This window comes from Nuphar pumila, chromosome 2, assembly GCF_984573655.1.
Source record: "Nuphar pumila chromosome 2, dmNupPumi1.hap1.1, whole genome shotgun sequence".
Lineage (NCBI taxonomy): Eukaryota > Viridiplantae > Streptophyta > Magnoliopsida > Nymphaeales > Nymphaeaceae > Nuphar > Nuphar pumila.
Window position 1 is genome coordinate 107,135,964 of NC_143250.1, and position 12,338 is coordinate 107,148,301.

The window sequence follows — 12,338 nt, forward strand, 5'->3', positions numbered from 1 at the left end:
ACTGTTAAAGCGAACAATGTTCCCCCTGTACCAGATGAAGATGTTGACTTACCTCTTAAGAAATGAAGTGAGGAAGAGAAAAGACACATTGAGTAGCCTTTTATTTATAATATATGGATACAACATTTCACAGGATAACAATAATGATTTCAAAAGGCAATTGGAGGTGTCACCGGAATCTCATGTAGGCAATTAATTTAGTTGTCATGCCTCTTTGCATGCCCCGATCTCCACAATGTCGGGTATGTTTTTGCGTTTATAGTCATTTGTCACTGACGACTTGCGGTCCATGGTTGGATTTGCTTAAATCGATAGATAGCGATTTTTTGCTTCTACATGAAGTCGATCGATGACATCACTGTATGGCGATTTGTGGTTATCGTTGATTAGCGATATGTGGCAGCGCAGCATAACGATTTGAAGGTATTGTTCGACTGTCGATCTAAGCGCGATGACAATGGTTGTTCAAGTAAGCTTTTCTGGGGCATTGACCAAGGTTGAGCTTCATTTTATGATCCAAGTAGGCTTTCAACCGCGCAGGTGATAGCATACTTAGATCATAAAATGGAACGCAACCTTGCTCATTGGCCGAAAAAAGCTTACTTGAACAACCTTTGTCATCCCGCTTTGATCGACATTCGAACAATACACTCAAATCACTTTGCTGCGATGCCACATATCGCTAATCAACGATAATCACAAATCGTCATACAGTGATGTCATCGATCGACTTCCTGCAGAAGCAAAAAATCGCTATCTATCGATTTAAGCAAATCCAACCACGGACCGCAAGTCGTCAGTGACAAATGACTATAAACTCAAAAACAAATCCGGCATTATGGAGATCGGGGCATACAAAGAGGCATAACAACTAAATTAATGGCCCACACGAGATTCCTGTGTCCCATACCTATCTGTCGAATGCATCAGAGTCTGTCATGAAAGAGAAAATATTAGACACTGAATTAAGTTTCACAAGAAATGCATACCTCCTCGCAACATTGATTACATACCAAAAGACTTGTAAAACTGTAGCGATCGTTGCCAGAAATCTGGTCTGGAGGAATGTAGGTTTGAACGTTTGGTGGTACTTCGGCATGGTATTGCTGCATGATGGACATTACACGAGTTAGCTATTTGACAAGCTTCTCGCAATGGGAAGCAATATAATGTTTTACATACCTGTTCATTGCAAGGGCCTTGTTGTTTTTTATTACAGGTAGGTTGTTTCTTAATCCTCTTCTTGCCAACCAATTCTACTGCACCCTTTGCCCTCCGACAACTGCGATCAGAGGCAGGTTTTCTTTTGATACCCTTCGCTTCATGAATATGTCCATCATAATCAACAACGTTCACTACTGACTTGTTGAAGATAATGTTTACGCTTTGGTGCAACTTCTCAGGAGTGTCAAGCGAAACATGATTTTGACCTACGCTTTTCGATCCCATTATCTTCGTCTGGTATTCATTCGCTGCAACGGACTTAATGTGAATTAACTCCACGTTTTTAAGTAACTCCGTTGCAGCTTTTCTCACACAAGCATAGCCTTCTTCACTTCTCGATGCCAAATCAGCAACATGCATGAATGACCTACGCAGGTGTTGGTAACGGGAGGCTATGTGGCACTTCTCGTCAACACCAGATTTACTCGCATTGTCCATAACGAGCATTTCAATCTTCGCGCGTCTGGTCCATCTTCGCATTACGTAAGACTCAGGTATTTCTTGTATCTTCTCTTGATTGAGTGCCTTTAATGCATGACAACATAGAATGTCTTTGAATTCATACATTTTGCACGAACATTCTACCCTTCCGTTGTCAACATTGTACGTGACATGTGCTTCTTGCCTTTCCTGATGCTTTTCGCCCTGACAAAAAATATGGTATTTGTGCATATTCTCGGTTTGCACGAGTCCTTCTATTTTGCAATTCATGACATGCAACACCTCTTTCTTGATCCATTCAAATACAGTTAGTGTGCACAGAGCTGCAGGTCGCATCAATATTTCCATGCCAAAAGTTTGAGGTCGTGTATTGAAGCATTTCACGTCATGTTCAAGCTCATTTTGTCTTAGACCGTCTACAAATAATTCATATTGTTCCATGAAACGAAACATTGTTAAACATGAATACAGAGTTTTCTTCAGGGTGGCATGCATAGATTCGGCTCTTTGTGTGCTTATCATACCTGCACAAAAGTATTGTCTTCCATATGCCAATGCCCACTTCTCTTTTTTTGCATATAAATTTTGTAACCACAGACAGTCACTAAGGTCGTATGTCTTAATCATTTTGTCCCAATCAGACTTAAAAGTGACCTCATCTACGCTATGAAGTACACACCTTGTAAATGATTTGTCAAACCATGTATTCTGATTAAATATGTGTCCTATGTTTTTTGCTGTATTTTGAAAGATATGCCACAAACATAGGCGATGATGTGCATCTGGCCACACATGAAGCACTGCAGCCGCAATTGCGTGATCACCATCTGTAAGTACAGTTTCAGGATGCTTCCCGTTCATTGCCTGTGTAAATACTCTGAACAACCACTCAAAGCTTTCCTTGGTCTGGTCATACACAAAAGCACCGCCTAATATACAACTCTGTGCGTGATGGTTCACTCCCACAAACTGCGCAAATGGCCACTGTTCAGTATTAATCTTTACTGTAGTATCAAACACAATCACATCATTGAAGCATTCATAATCTACTCTAGACTTTGAATCTGCCCAAAACATATTCACAGCATATCCATCTTCGTCCACTTGAATTGCACTAAAGAAACCATGTTCATTGCTTGATTTATTCTGTAAGTAGCGAACCAAACAACATATTTCTTCGTTCTTCATGTTGTTTGTCCTCTTCCTTCTCAAGTGGTTTCTTAGATCCAAAGGAGTGAATGGCACATTTTCGCGACCACCATCTATGCGGGTAAACAAATTGTATGTCTTCCTTGGTGCAATGCCGGCGCTATCGGCTATTTCAGCCATTGCAGCATGCGCTACAGTTACTTTACGATGTGACCTTAGCATAGCAGTCATAAATGATGCAGATAAATCATGATTATGATCACTGATTAAAGTATGCACGACAAATTTCCCATTTAGATGTCTTCTCAAAACCAATCTCGCCTGACATCCACATCTTGATTCTGGCATGCTCCTTGTTGGATTTCCCATTGATTTCTTCCAACCTTGCTTGGAACAGACATATGTCTTTCTAACCAAGACACTCTGTGCATTTTTTGACCAAGAAAACCTTCTCACACTGAAGCCAACTTTTAAGGCATAATCATTGTAAAATTTATATGCATCTTCCTCGTTATTAAACTGCATTCCTTCTACAGGAACATAGTCACATGTAATTCCATGTACATTCTCAGTTCCTACGGTATCAAAATCTACCTCATTATTGAATTGCATTTCTTCTCCTGGAACATTCAAGTCAAGTGTACTTCTGTGTACATTCCCGGGGCCTACACTTTTATTATGTGCACTGTCATCAAAATCTACCTCATTATTGAATTGCATTTCTTCTCCTGGAACATTCAAGTCAAGTGTACTTCCGTGTACATTTTCGGGGCCTACACTTTTATTATGTGCACTGTCATGGTAGTCTAACTTATCATTGAATTGCATTTCTTCCGCTGAAACATTCAAGTCAAGAGTGGGTCTAATGCCTGCACCCTTCTTTTCATGTGCATTGTTAGTGCAGATGTTCAATACTTCAGTTGCGTCATAAGTATAGATATTCAATTCTCTAGATCTTTCGATGGATTCAGTTACATCGTCTTTATTACAACCTGATGATAAGCTCAACAATGTTTTAAGCAATATATCAATTTGTGTTTTGCAGCAAAATAGCAAACAAATCGATATTAACTAACAAAACGGGAGTCTGTTACTAATACAGCGGTTTGAGATACAATGCATACGATGAATGAATGTAGGATACCTGATGGGGGTAGAGGCCCTTCCTAGCATCTGCAAACAAGCATTCTTGTCAATAGGTCCCAGCGTCTTACAAATATTGATAAGTTTCCAACCTTCATAAGAACAAGATCTACCTGCATTAACCAAACAATGCCTTAATGGCACACAAGTCGACATGCCTTCTTCATCGATCGCATGATGAGATGAAAAGCTACTCACGCTGCCTTAATGGCACTGGTTGGAATGTTTGTGCATCATTGCTTTCTTCGATAATGCCTAACAACAACGACAAATAAAATAAGACAGTGGAATGTTTTGTAAGCAATATATCAATTTGCGTTAGCAAGCGGCATAGCTTTACTATGATTTAATCAGGATGCATATAACAACGGATACCACTAGGGTTAAGCAAGTCAAAGCAACGATTTAATGCATGACAGTATCAAATCAAGTGCAGTTTGATGTTTGCTTATACTGAGCATCGACTTATCGCTTACCATGCCAATAAAATACTCATGTCGTACATGTGTGTTGACGATAATGCTCTCATAATATCCACGAGTCTCTAAAGCGAGTTCAATAGAAGTCGCTGAGAGAGCAGCGATATGCATGCGAAAATCGCCCCGCCATTCGTGTAACGATGTGTTTCTGCATCCACATGTTTTCAAAGTCTGTGTATAAATATCTTACAAATACATATTACATGAAATATAATATCTTACACAAACGATATGTATGTATAGCGATTTGTAAGATATTGAAAATCGATGCGGCAGTTCAGCATAATAACTTACAACTCGACGATACAAAACCATACTATCTAAAAGGTCGATAAATATATCGCACAATAAATTACAAATCGATAAGGAAGAACTTGAGCATAATAGCAAACAAATCGATATTAACTAACAAAAATGTATCTCACAAAAATGGGAGTCTGTTACTAATACAGCGGTTTGAGATACAATGCATACGATGAATGAACGTTGAATACCTGATGGGGTAGAGGCCCTTCCTAGCATCTGCAAACAAGCATTCTTGTCAATAGGTCACAGCGTCTTACAAATATTGTATGTATAGCGATGTGTAAGATATTGAAAATCGATACGGCAGTTCAGCATAATAACTTACAACTCGACGATACAAAACCATACTATCTAAAAGGTCGATAAATATATCGCACAATAAATTACAAATCGATAAGGAAGAACTTGAGCATAATAGCAAACAAATCGATATTAACTAACAAAAATGTATCTCACAAAAGCGGGAGTCTATTACTAATACAGCGGTTTGAGATACAATGCATACGATGAATGAATGTAGGATACCTGATGGGGTAGAGGCCCTTCCTAGCATCTGCAAACAAGCATTCTTGTCAATAGGTCCCAGCGTCTTACAAATATCGATAAGTTTCCAACCTTCATAAGAACAAGATCTACCTGCAATAACCAAACAATGCCTTAGTGGCACATAAGACGACATGCCTTCTTCATCGATCGCATGATGAGATGAAAAGCTACTCACGCTGCCTTAATGGCACTGGAAGGAATGTTTGTGAATCATTGCTTTCTACCATGATGTCTAACGACAGCAAAAATGAAGAGAAGACTCTGGAATGTTTTGTAACACAAGGCAGGCACGAGAAGGCGACAGTGTGTTGTACAACAGGATAAAAAACAAGGCGGAAAGCTAAACTGGAGACGAAGGCAAAGTTTTGGTTGATAATGGGAGCAACTGTTACAGCAGATGGCGCAGGAGTTTAATGAATAGGGAACGTCTCCACTTTAAATGGTTAACATCAAACTTTCTGGATGAAGGACTTTTTTGTCTTTTTATCGACCCGTCGTTTCACAACTTTTGAATGGAGGATATTTTTGTCATTTCCTCGAACTGTCATTTCAGGGCAGGAAAAGCAAGTAAGGGTGATTAAGTCTTTGCAACAGCACCAGAGTTCGATGCAAAGTTATGTCAACATACACGGGAATACGAGCCCCATGTGCATGAATATGTGGCACTCATTCGATCCCTCGAACACAGACGTGGGATTCAGTGAATCATCGGGGGCGAACATACACCACCCTCTCGGTTTTTGTTGTGCTCTTGTTGCCAAAGTAGCTTGCACATTGGCGTTCGTTGTCCTTGAGAAAGTTTTAATTACCCCTCAACTCAATTTTTAGTTTCGAGATATCGTGCCAGATGATTTGCTGGATGGGTTACCCCCCATGAGGACCACCCAGCATGCGATTGATTTGGTCCCTAGGTCTAGCCTCCCAAACTTGTTAATTAGCATATCGATTTTCCACTGGGACATATGAGAAGTTGAGTCCCAAATGTGGACATATCAATTTCCTTTGTGGGAGTGACTTAGACATGATTTATTTGTAACTGCATGTATGAGAAGTTGAGTCCCCAAATATGGCTATTTCAAAATCCTCAAAGAGGTTAAGTGACAATTAATGCATACTTCCTTGACTTGCCTAAAGAGTGGCACGTACATATCTTCGGTCTTTAACATGTCAAATCTTTTTGTCTATTATGACATCACTGATTCGTCGGGGTTGAATCCTTTCTAGCCATAACCGGATCATGATGCAGTACAGGTCCATGAAAACCGTGAATCAAACCGAGACCCATAGCGGACCCAGATTGACTCAATAGGCTTGAATCCCAAAGTAGCCTCTAGTACCGGCCAAGATCGCCTAGCCAAGGAGGCCATGTTTGTGTGAAGGTATACTCATGTGACCAAAGGGCAACGAAAGTGTGCATATAGTTCATTCGCCAACCCAACATAGATCCAAACCATGATATGGTTCAATTGGATCTTTCAGTACCTTTTATTAGGTCTGTTCCCAAACATTTACATGTGATCCATCATGAGAGCATATCTCCTCTATAAATAATTTAGGGAAGAAAATAATAGATAGCGCTGTTGAAAAAAACCCTGGATACTTTATTTTCCTGTGTTTTCCCTTTTGCATTTTAATTCAGATTCTTGTTTTTATAGTTGATTGGTATAGTTGGGTATCGAATCTTGCAGGGTTCAAGAGAGATCTTTATGTTCATTGCATCAAGTTTAGCGAAAAAACACTTTATAAATAATAATAATAATAATTCAAAAAAAATAAATGTATAGGTCGATCGATTCAGCTAAATTGGGCTTGTATCGACTGATTTTATGAAGGCTTTGAATCGACCTCTACATCGAATAAGAAAAGGTCCAATTCGATTCAACTTTGATGACATTGGTTAGGACTGACCCCAGTGTGTCACTCCCCACTACCCCCAAAAATATATAAGACCACACTTGGTATGGTTGTTTTATATTGTCTTAGAATAAGATGACATGATCCAGCGGAACATCAAACAGGCTGGCAATCCAGTGTCTCCTTTTTCCCCTTTGTCTATTCTCCAATGATGACGAACCCTCATCGAAGAGAGGAAAACTCTGGGTGGGTTCCCACAACTAGCCTGCCTTGTGTGACCCACCTCTAAAAGCTACGGACATACTTATACGTTAGTGGAGCTATAAGACTCCATCTAAAGGCTCTTATATGCATTGAAAGGTATTCACTGGGGCTGGCATCGCATTGCAGCAGAAGTTCGATGAAAACTTGGTAACAAAATTTTAGACTGAGCCATGCCTGGCTACTCGTATTATTGAATCATCACTCCACAACAATATGACCAGATTTTCTTTGATTTACACCTAACGGTGTTTGAGGCCACTTTAATATATAGTGCTCGTGGGGATATTTGGAGGTGGTTGCCACATTGGATCGACTCAAGTCACCCATCGATTTTTAATTCTGCAGATTCATTACTATATTGAAGAATTTGGAGGCTTCGCATCTCATTCGCAATCATGCAGTTGTGGGAGGAACTACGAACTAAGTTTAATGTAGAGAAATGGATACAATATATTTGGTCTAAAAACCATCTTACAAGAGCAGCATGGACCATGTTTCTTGCATGTGAAAATGAGCTTCTTACTCAAGACTGTCTCCAAAAGTTTGACATTCATCTGGTTAATAGGTGCCCTCTTTGTTGCAATGGAAAAGAGAGAAACTCTCATTTACTTTTTTTTTTTTTTGCCCTTTTACTCGCAGATTATGGATCAACATTTTGAAAAAGTTTGGTCGATTTAGAAAACTACAACATTCGATAATCATTGAGTTACAATGGTGGTTTTGAGTTAAATTTCAACAGGATTGACTGTAGACCTATTGTAAGCTTACATTTTACTTGGTGGTTTGGCATATTTGGAAGTTGCGGAATCGAATCCTCCATACAAATGACTCGAGGCTTCAGAAATACACGTTCGATGGCAATCATGCATTGAAAACTTCATGAAAATCAAGTGGTCCACTTACCAGTGTTGTCATTTTATGTTGTGTTGACAGAACATCATTCCCAGTCGTTGGACCCCATCCCCAGGAGAGTGGGTTTGATGTCCAATTTTTATCTCAGATTGGCAGCAGGTTTTGTATTGCATATGGAATGCGCTCAAAGTCAGGCCATTTTGTTGTGCTGAGTGCCTATCAAAATCTGGAGGGTGATGAGTTGTGGAGCCTCTGATTCATTGTTTTTGCCCTTGCAGGAAGAGGGGTTTGGGGGCTCCCCTCAGCGTGGGTTCCGCTGCGCGGTCAGCGGGTGGAGGTCGAGGGGGCTGCCCCTTGCGGGGGGGGTTATAGGGGGGCAACGCCCCCTCGAAGAAATTTTTTTGGACTTATGTTTGGGACCCAGTTTTCAGTGGATCAGACCCGATTTGGTTAGGGTTGTCACCCTTGCCTTGTTTATATTCTCGTTTTTCTTTCTCCATCTTGTAACTGTTGGAAAAGAGTAATAAGATTTCTCTCTGAGCGGCCATGGTTTTTTACTCTCTCTCATATTTGAGGAGAGGTTTTTTCACGTAAATATGTGTCATTCTTGTGTTTTGTTTGATCGTTCTTGTTTTTTGTTTCCTTTTGGTTGTTTCGTGCTCGTGGTTTTCCTAATAACTGATATCAGAGTCACGTTCGTTGAAGTAAGAATGAAAGAAGGAAAGATAAAGATCGATCGATTCGACGTCAAAGATTTCGGTTTCTGGAAGATGCAGATTGAGGATCTGCTGTATCAAAGAAAACTGTATCAGCCTCTATCGGGTAAAAAATCAGAAACGATGGGGGGAGAAGAATGGCTATTGTTGCATCGACAAGCCCTAGGTGTGATTCGTCTCACCCTGTCTCGCAATGTTGCGTTTAACATTGCAAATGAGAAGACAATGGCAGATTTGATGGTGGCATTGTCAAACATGTATGAGAAGCCATCTACCTCTAACAAAGTGTATCTGATGTGGTGGTTGTTCAATCTGAAGATGGTTGAGGGTGCCTCTGTGACAGATCATATCAATGAGTTTAACACCATCACGAGTCAGTTGAGTTCGGTGAGCATCGATTTCGATGATGAGGTAAAAGCCCTTATTCTACTCTTCTCTTTACCCGAGAGTTGGGGTATGACGGTAACTGCGGTGAGCAGTTCGTCTGACAAAAAGAAGTTGAAACTCTTAGAAATCCGATATATGATTCTTAGTGAGGATATTTAAAGAAAGGAGTCGAGAGAATCCTCAGGCATTGCCTTGAGTTTCAAAGGTAGAGGGAGGAACTTCCAACGGGGCCAGAGTTCAAACTGTGGTAAGTCAAGGTCAAAGGAAAGGAGTAAGTCGAGACCTCATGGTGACCTTGTGTGTTGGAACTGCGATAAGAAGGGTCATCTAAAGTAGGATTGCAAAGCCCCTAAGAAGAAGAAGAACCAGGACAACGCTCAGTCTGTGAATGTAACAGTTGAAGAAACTACATGTTTTGAGAACGTTTTGATCTTGAGCATGGACAGTCCAATCGAGTCATGGATTTTAGACTCAGGTGCCTCTTTTCACTCCACTCCGTGCAAAGAGCTTATGCACAACTTCGTGGCCGAAAAGCTCGGTAAGGTTTATTTAGCTGATGATAAACAGTTAGATATTATAAGGAGGGGTGATGTGCATATTAGGACTGCTTGTGGGTCCAAATGGACATTGCATAATGTTTGTTATATACCTGGTTTAAAGAGAAATCTGATCTCAATAGGTCAGTTGGATAGTGTCGGGTATAAAATGGTATTTGGACATGATTTTTGGAAAATTATGAAGGGAATCTTGGTTATTACACATGAAAGAAAATTGGAGACCCTGTACATGACTGATAACGATCGAGATATTGTTGCTTCGATGAGTTCGGAAGCAGATACTAAGTTGTGGCATTGTAGACTCGGGCACATGAGCGAGAAAGGGATGAAGGTGTTAGCATCAAAGGGACTATTGCCAGACTTGAAGTCTGTACACACTGGTTTCTATGAGGATTGCATGTTAGGCAAACAGAAATGGGTCAGTTTCTCAAACATCGGAAGATAACCGAGGGCAAAGAAATTAGAGTTAGCACACACTAATGTTTGGGGACCATCCCATGTTTGTTCCCTTGGAGGCTCACGATACTATGTGACCTTCATTGATGATTCCACCAGAAAGGTATGGGTTTATTTTTTGAAAAATAAATTTGATGTTTTTGTCAATTTTAAGAAGTGAAAAATAGAGGTAGAAAATGAGATCGGGCTGAAAGTGAAGGGCCTATGATCTAACAATGGAGGGGAGTATGACAGTGCAGAGTTTAAAGCATTTTGTACGGGGAACGAAATTAAAACGAGTCAGATTGTTCCAAACCGACCATAACAGAATGAAGTTGCTGAGAGGATGAATAGAACTCTCAATGAGCGTGCGAGAAGCATGAGACTGCACACAGGTTTGCCCAAGGCATTTTGGGTTGATGCTATCAATATTGCAGCCTATCTGATCAACTGGGGTCCCTCAGTCTCATTGGATATGAAACTACCAGAAGAAGAATGGACGGAAAAAAGGTAAATCTATCTCATTTAAGAATTTTTTATTGTGTTTCTTATGTACACATTGATTCTGAGAATAGGGATAAGCTAGATGCTAAGGCCCGAAAATGTTACTTCATTGGATATGGCTCTAATTACTTTGGTTATCGTTTCTGGAATGAAGAAAACTGAAAAATAATAAGAACTAATGATGTAACGTTTAATGAGAATGTGTTTTACAAAGACAGGTCCAGTGTAGAATCAGAGGGGACTGAGAAATAGGGAGATATAACGAGAGAGATTGACTTGGAGAAAATCTCAACAAATACTTCTGTTGAAAATTCTGAGACAGTCAAAGTAGACTCTAATACAAAGTCAGTCACTCCTGCACCTGAGTTAAGGAGATCTGTTAGAGTACCTAAACCTTTGACTCAGTATTCTCCATCTTTACACTACTTATTGTTGACTGACTCTGGCAAGCGAGAACATTTTTCTGAGGCAATACAGGTGAAGGATTCGGTTAAGTGGGAGTTAGAAATATAAGATGAAATCAAGTCTTTATAAAAGAATGAGACTTGGGTGTTAACCAAATTACTGAAGGAGAAGAAAGGATTGTTGAACAAATGGGTGTACATAGTGAAAGATAAGTCTGATGGCAGCAAGAGATACAAGGCAAGATTGGTAGTCAAGGGATTCTTGCAAAAGGAGGGGATTGACTACACTGAGATATTCTCTTCTGTAGTGAAGTTGACTACCATAAGAACAATTCTTGGTATTGTGGTTGCAGAAAACTTATACCTAGAGCAGTTGGACGTAAAAATTGCTTTTCTCTATGAAGATTTGGAGGAGGAGATTTATATGGTGCAGCCTGAAGGTTTCAAAAGTCAGGGTAAAGGAGACTTGGTGTGTAAACTGCAAAAAAGCCTATATGGCCTAAAGCAAGCTCCAAGGCAATGGTATAAAAGGTTTGACACTTTTATGTATAACTGTGGATTCAGAAGATCCGAGTTGGACCATTGTTGTTACTGCAAAAACTTTGGTGAGTCTTACATTATTTTGCTTTTATATGTAGATGGCATGCTTGTTGCAGGTTCTAGCATGCAGGAAATAAACATACTTAAGCGAAAATTGTCAAAAGAGTTTGAGATGAAGGACTTGGGCCCAACAAACCAGATTCTTGGTATGTGGATCACTCAGGATAGAGAGAAGGGAACTCTGAACCTATCATAGGAAAAATATATTGGAAAAGTATTGGAAAGGTTTAGAGTTTAAGATGCAAAGCCTAGAAGCACCCCGTTGGGAAGTCACTTCAAACTCTCGAAGGAACAATCACCAAAGACAGATGAGGAACGAGAGAAAATGGCTAAGGTTCCATATGCCTCAGTTGTTGGCAGTCTCATGTATGCCACGATGTGCATCAGATCGGATATTGCTTATGCAGTGGGAGTTGTGAGTCGTTATATGGCGGATCCTGGAGCAGAGCATTGGGAAGCTGTGAAGTGGATATTGAG